Genomic DNA, 7,346 nt, shown 5'->3' on the forward strand with positions numbered 1-7,346 from the left:
GAATCCCCTCATATAAATTTTCTAACTTTATAATTCTTGGACAATATTACTACATGATCTCACTTATCAAATTCCATTGTGGAAGACAATTTTTTCTGAAGAATTCGCCATGATATACCTTATCCATGCACAATATCAGGAAAATCTCACTTTAACAAAAGATCACAAATAAAGCACACCAAGGGAATCAACAAGAAAATACCTCGCAGTGTTTCCTTAGATCTTCCGTCCCTAGTGTATTTGAAATTTCCAGCAGTTGAATAGCATTCCGTGGCTCCAGCAAATGCTCTGCATTCGCCGTCTCATAAAGGCTCTTTAAGGGTTGTGCAGTCTTGTTTTTGACATTGTCTTTTTCTGAGACAAGGAGAACTTCCTCTGACTCAACCTCATCAAACATAAACCCTCATTGAGTTTATCTGTATCACTTTTCATCTTCTGCTTGAGTATAGAATGATCCTTCGACATATTAGGTGGGTAATGAGGATTATATAGAGAAGTAATAATCAACAAATGGGTCTCGCCAATAGAAATTAAAGTTGCCTTTTTCACCCCATGTAACCGAGTTAAAAGTAGGCGGTTTCTCCTTTCCTTTCTTCCCATACCACATATACACATCACTTGTGACAGTAACCGCAGCTATCCAATATTTCCCAGCAGAGATGCACGCTACATTTGTGCCACATAGTGAATATAACTACAAATAATTAAGATATAGTAGACGTTAATTCATGCAGTGATAAAAACAGTACACACAACATAGACAAGCAGCCAAAATGTATTGACAACGCAGATCAGGATAAGATGACACCCAGTAAAATAATGTGACATCCTCTGTAAGAGCCATACTATGTGTAGCGCCAGCAGCTATTGCAACCACATGAAGACTTTTCTTACAATGAAACTTCAATGGGATGCTGCCCATCTTTTTCAGAATACGGCCAATAACAACTCTCTTTGGAGTAACAAGCCGGTGACCCCAAGTGAAAACCTTTCCATCAGATCCCAGAACAATTGTGTGATACTTAGCTGCAGCAACTCCAACAAAGGCCTTACCCTTCAGATACTCAACTACCCTTGGAGCATAGTTAGAAGCCAAGTTAGATGTTACATAGCCTAGCTGAACCTCCTTATTGCATCCCCAAGTGAAAACCTCACCCAAGTCAGAAACTACAGCAGTGTACTTGTTTGCTACAGCTAGAGCAACTACCTTTGACCTCAGTGAACTCACTCTATGAGGTGTAGGTTGAGTATCTATAGAAGTAAACCTAAGTTGACCCTCTGTGCATCATCGTTAAATGAATCAATATGCAGTAGGCATGAAAGCTAAAACCATATTTACTGCAAGGACGCTTGTTACAAATACCAGTTCCACGCACTAACTTATAGCCAACAAGGAAGCATGACAATTTGATAAACCTATAACACCAAAGGGATAAGCGTGCAGAAATATTAGCTGCTTAGGATGACTGACATAGTTGGTAAATATGGCAATGTGAATATCAAAAAAGCATTTACCTCTGTTAGAACCCCAAGTGAAAACTTCTCTAGCCTCTGTTGCTATAACAGTATGATGTTTAGCTGCAGCAACAGCTTTCACTCGACGTGCCCCTAAACCGGAGATCACCTTCTGAAGAGGTATTACAACAGCTTGGCCGCTGGAAGAAGAAGAAAGAATATATATTAAAAAACACACTTGAAGCTTGATACCATAATGGAAACTAACTATGAACCTATACTGCCATCATGAGAAAATCAAAGTAGCAGGGTTGAAAAATAGAGAGAGGAATAGAACACAAAATAATCATTTAAACGTGCATAATTTACAAAAAAACAAATACTCATTCCGTTTCAATGGTATTCCATTTCAATGGAAGGAGTACTAGTTTAACTAGGCACGGTATTCAAGAAAATAAAGGAGACTTTTGAATGTTGTGATCTCAAACTAAAGATGTGTGTTACCCACCAAAATGCTCATTGAATCTTATGGTATTAAACATGTTGTGTAGAATATTGGATTTAAGGAGTTACCAAATATAAACACAGATATTCTTTCTTAACGAATTATAAGAAAAGAAAGAAACTTGAATTGAAACGGTCAGAGTACTATTCCGCCGAATGCTCTGATAATTCTTCCTAATAAATATTTGATATTGCATGATAAAATACAACTATAAACTACATCCCTCTCTATATAAACAGAAAAAACATATTGCTGGAGCACTCATAACTATCAAAAATTTCTCTCTTATTCAGGTTACCTATGTATATCAAAGTCAGGGTGCCCAAGACGGCCACCTCATCCAAAACCCCAACTATAGAGTTCTCCAGGGCAGTGACGGTGACACTATGAAATTTTGCTGTAGAAACCAACTTGATGACCGACCCATGAAGAGAATCAAATTTGCAGGGTAACTTTTGAATGTGTGTGTTTCCAGTTCCTAATTGATAATTCACACCACTGCCCCAACTGAAAACCTCCGCAGCAGCTAAAAGGGAAAAAATATGCAAACACACAAAGAAAGTCAAACTATCTACTTTTAAAAGAATTATCTAGAGTAACAGAAATTAAAATATCTTCACAACAAAAAATCTAACTGAACTATTCTTTTCAATGCCTGGTAAATCAGGGCCTGACAATAAATCAATAGGAGTTCTAGATTTGGTGTCTTCCAGAGTGATAGAAGCACCATACTGGAGAAGGATGCTAGCAACAATAAGATGACCAAAATTCAGGGAACGATGAAGGCTACTCCATCCTGATTCCTCATCCTGATAAACTAAATATAGACTTCATTAGAAATGTACATCAAGCTTTCAAAATAGATGAGATTGAATTGAAAAAAACTGGCATCTTCGGCAATCGATAACTATTTCTTTTTAGGTCAGAAGTCCATAACCACTTTACTGTATTGCTAAGAAATATAGTATGAATGGAACCCTTCCGTGTTTTATTTTCTGAACCTTATCTGGATTGTGACATATTTTTGGCTTCTAACATGTCAGGAAAACAAACTTGATACAAAAAATGGTAGGGACTAATTTGACACAAAACCAAGTGGCATGGTCCTCAATGCTGTATCAAGTTTGTTCTCCTAACATATATTTCTCTTCTAACATGTCAGCAAAAAAAACTTGATACAACATTGAGGACCATGCCTCTTGGTTGTGAGCTCAAATAAGTCCCTACAATCTTTCAAGTTACACTGATCTTCACAGATGCCATAGAAAATGCAGTTTTTTGTTCATTTTTTACCCCTCGTAGGAGCTTACTTGAAAAATCCCCAAGACATACATCAATAAACGCACGTGGTTGGTACAATTTACCAAAAATTACTCTACAGTTAGCAACTCAACATTATATGATGTTTTGGCATAGACTTAAAAAGGACAAAAATACCAATGGCAAAAATATTTATCGAAGAACCATAAGAGGGAACACAGAGTTGCCAAATAAGCCATATGAGCAGAAGCACACTCAAAAATAAATAATCAAATAACTAAGCCATGAATGTGATGATGATTTAGAATGCTGTCCACCACATCGAAACATGTCAATGATTTTTCCAAAAAAAGGAGAAACGAAGGGAAAAGAGAAAAAAAATGTAAGTAATTACGCTCCCTATCACGTGATGGTTAAAACTACGAGAGCAACAAGTCAGTATGCATGTATAAAATAACATTATAAAACTGAGATGGGTGAAAGGACCAGAAGACTAACATACCGTAGCATTAGGGTCTGCACCAGCAGCAAGGAGCCTCTTAACTATTGGTATGTGATTTCTCCAGATTGCAATATGAAGAGGTGTAAGGCCAAGGGAATTCCTAAAATTGATATTTCCTCCATTATTTCTATGGAATGCCAAAGAAGAATCAACATCAGCTACAGACCCGTCTTGTACTGCAGCCCACAGATCATTGGAAAATCCATTAAATGAAAATTTCCTATAAGGAATGTTCTGCTTCTCGCATGATAAAAGAACTATATCCTCCATTAGGTGATATAGGTTAGTCTCTATATCTTTTGGATCTCTTATAAAGTTAGCAGCTGTCACTATCACTCACCACAACAAAAACCTTTTACCAAAATAATAGGCTAGGTGATATAATGTTCAAAGTTCTTCAAAGTTAGGCATTTATAGTCTTCAGAAAATGAAATCAAGAAATCTTGAACTTGTCATACAACAGGCTAAACCTATGTATTCTTTAGAAATCCATCTCCATCCACACCTTCCACATGAATGAATATAAACCACAAAAGTAGTCTTTGGTATAGCCTGTCAAAGAAAATACTGAAATAAGAATAACATTCTTTGACAGAGTATTTAAGGTAGCATGACCATCTTGAAGAAGAAGACAAACAATTATTTACAATGAAACATGAGTGTGCATGTCAGAGAAAAAGAGCCATCAGCAACATACACTACAAAGAGAAAGAGTAAATAGAGATTTTTATAACCCCCCACCCCCCCAAAAAAAAATAAGAGGATAAATTTTGCAACTTTGCAGAGAGAGAGAGAGTAAATAGCGATTTTTATCCCCCCAAAAAAAGAATCAAGAGAATACATTTTGCAACCTTGCATTTTTAAAACAAATAATGTCTGAATAATAATTGATGTACATCCAGGCCTAATAATTTTAAGTCATCTAAACCAGTATTGTTTTCCTTAAATCATAACATCAATTGTACTCGTCAGATCAAACTAAATGATACTAATCTGAATAAGGTATTCACTCATGATAGCATACATGATTATTCTTAATGTCCATCTCATTAGTCCAAATGATCAAATCCACGTATATATGTAAATTAACAAATACTCTCTTTAATAAAACACAACACTATAATGTTCTGATTGATGGTCAGGTAGGAGAGATATGGGGTTTAATCATATACCAAATGTATTTGAACAGAAAAAGTAGATAAATATACTTTGAGAAGATAATTCATGAAGCGCCCTACACCCCCACCCCACCCCACCCCCAATGTGCCCAGTCGAATCCACAGTAAGTGTAGGATAACATTAATCCAAGGTGAGCAACGCTCCACCATTTCAGAATGTCTCATTTTTGCAATACAAGCAAAAAAGTCATATCTCTAAGAACGAAAAGATACAAGAATTTGGATCAAAACCCACCTGACCAAACACTCAAAAGGTCACTGCCCACCATGATAAAATGTACACCAAGTTTAAATATTTGTCAAATTCACCAACTGAACAGCCCAAAAATAACATATGATTGGTCATTAACAGATAAAACAAAACTCAGATTGAAATTCACGAAGATGTGCAATAAAAGCGTGACGTTTGATTGGTTAGATGAAAACAGGAAAGGTTCTCAATTAGCAAAACTCTACTCTTTTCTATTCTCTCAAAATATACATATAAAACTATTACTTCCTGACTTTAAAAAATAATGAAATATGACTTCAAATAGAATTTAAGAAAATAAAAAAAATAAAAAATTTGTCATACTAAATTAAAGTAAGATTAAATTGACTAAAATATATTTTAATTTTGTGATCTAAATATGTCATTTGAAAAATTGAATTAAAAGTATTGTAAAAAAAAGGCAAGGGTTATTTTTTAAAAAACAGATTAAAAAAAAAGTGGTCATTTTTTTCGAAATAGAGGGAGTATAAGTTATAGAAGTGATCAATAGTGGGAAAGATTTTACATTACATTGTTACTACTATAAATAAGGGTTTTGATCAAAATCATCCCTTATGTTTCACCTCACCTTTTACTACATTCTTATAATATCCAACTTAACCTAAAGCATCCTTCAAGTTTCTCAAAGTAGACCAAAAACATCCCTCCGTTAATATTGTTGTTTATATTCAACGAAACTTTTCTCTTGGCATGTAACTTTTCTTTTCCCTCCATTTTCTCCCAAAATCATTATTCTTGCCTCCTAATCTCCCTTTTGACATAACAAAAAAGCACTTTAGGGAAGCTTGAATAGGGTTTCTAATGGCTCAACAATTTATTCTTGGGTGAATCTTCTATCTCTGTAAAATTGACACCTTGCTGTTGAATCTGTATCACAGGAACTCAATGTTCGGGACTCAAGCAATATATAGTGATTCTAATAATGAATCAGCTTATGGAGAGTTTGAAAATTCAGATTATGAAGATGATATTTTATTTGATCAAAATGTTGATCCTTCTGTTGAAACCTTTTCCTTCAATATCAGAGGAAATGCGAGAATAAATAATGATCGTGAAGAGTTTATTAGCAAAGAATTACAAAAGAAGATGCAAAATAAAGACGACGACTCATATTGTGTTATTCCCAGTGACATGGAAAGCTTGAATAGTGATATTGATGCATCTAATGAAGATTTTAACTTTCCAAAGCACGATCCCAAGACAAATGAAGCTAATCCTAAGTTAGCATTGATTTAGTTTTATACTGTTTTATTGGGGTCAGCTTGAGACCTATAAGACTGATTCATTGAGTGTGCTAATAATTGCAAGCTATGCTGCTTGGACTCTTAAAAAATGTTGTTGTATCTGTGTCGATCCTCCAACAAAAAACTACTTTTGAAGGATCTGACATAAACTGTCCAACTTTTTTGTCTTTTGTTTGGCTAAACCTGACTACTATAGTTTTGAGCAGATGACCTTATACTAAATATTATAGCTAGGCTTTGAAGCAAGGTCCCCAAATATTTATGCCTATGCCTGAACTACCCATCGATCCTCTTGAAGGCAGAGATTTATTTTTTAGATTGAGTCAATTTTTGTGGTTATATTTGTTGAAGACATTTGCATTGATTTATTTGTGAAAAGAATATTAGAAGTTAGGAAATGGGCATGGATGGAAATAGTTGTTGTTATGGTTAATTAATGTTGAGTATTTTCTACAATCTAAGATTGGAATTTAAGTATGGATATACTGGACCTTGTTTGCTACAATGTCTACTACCTAATGCCAAATCTATATTTGAATCTTGAGTTGTTGTAATTAAAGCTAATAACGTTTTGAAGAGATGCAAGATGTTCTGAAGGGAAATTAGAGGCTATTTAGAAGATCAAATTCAAGTATTTAATCACAGGAGATTACAGATGATGATAGCATTCGATTTTATAGACTCATAACAATGAAAACTCATCTCAACCTCTTATAACGATAGCAAACTTGTTCATCTTGATGTTTGAAAAGAAGTGTTGTGGGAAAAGGAGGAAAAAAAGCATGTGAGAATAAAAGAGTCGTGAAATGTAAACGACAATATTAACTGAGGGGTGTTTTTGGTCTACTTTGAGAAACTTAAATAATGTTTTAGGTTTTGTTGGATATTATAAGGATGTAGTAAAAGTTGGGGTGAAACATGAGGGATGATT

General features: G+C 34.7%; 1 pseudogene; it reads right to left on the minus strand.

Moving 5' to 3' along the window:
- Nucleotides 1-202: 202 nt before the first annotated feature.
- LOC107857915 lies at nt 203-3,992 on the minus strand (annotated as a pseudogene).
- Between the last annotated feature and the right edge of the window lie 3,354 nt (nt 3,993-7,346).

The sequence above is a fragment of the Capsicum annuum genome, unplaced genomic scaffold (assembly GCF_002878395.1).
Source record: "Capsicum annuum cultivar UCD-10X-F1 unplaced genomic scaffold, UCD10Xv1.1 ctg71894, whole genome shotgun sequence".
NCBI lineage: Eukaryota > Viridiplantae > Streptophyta > Magnoliopsida > Solanales > Solanaceae > Capsicum > Capsicum annuum.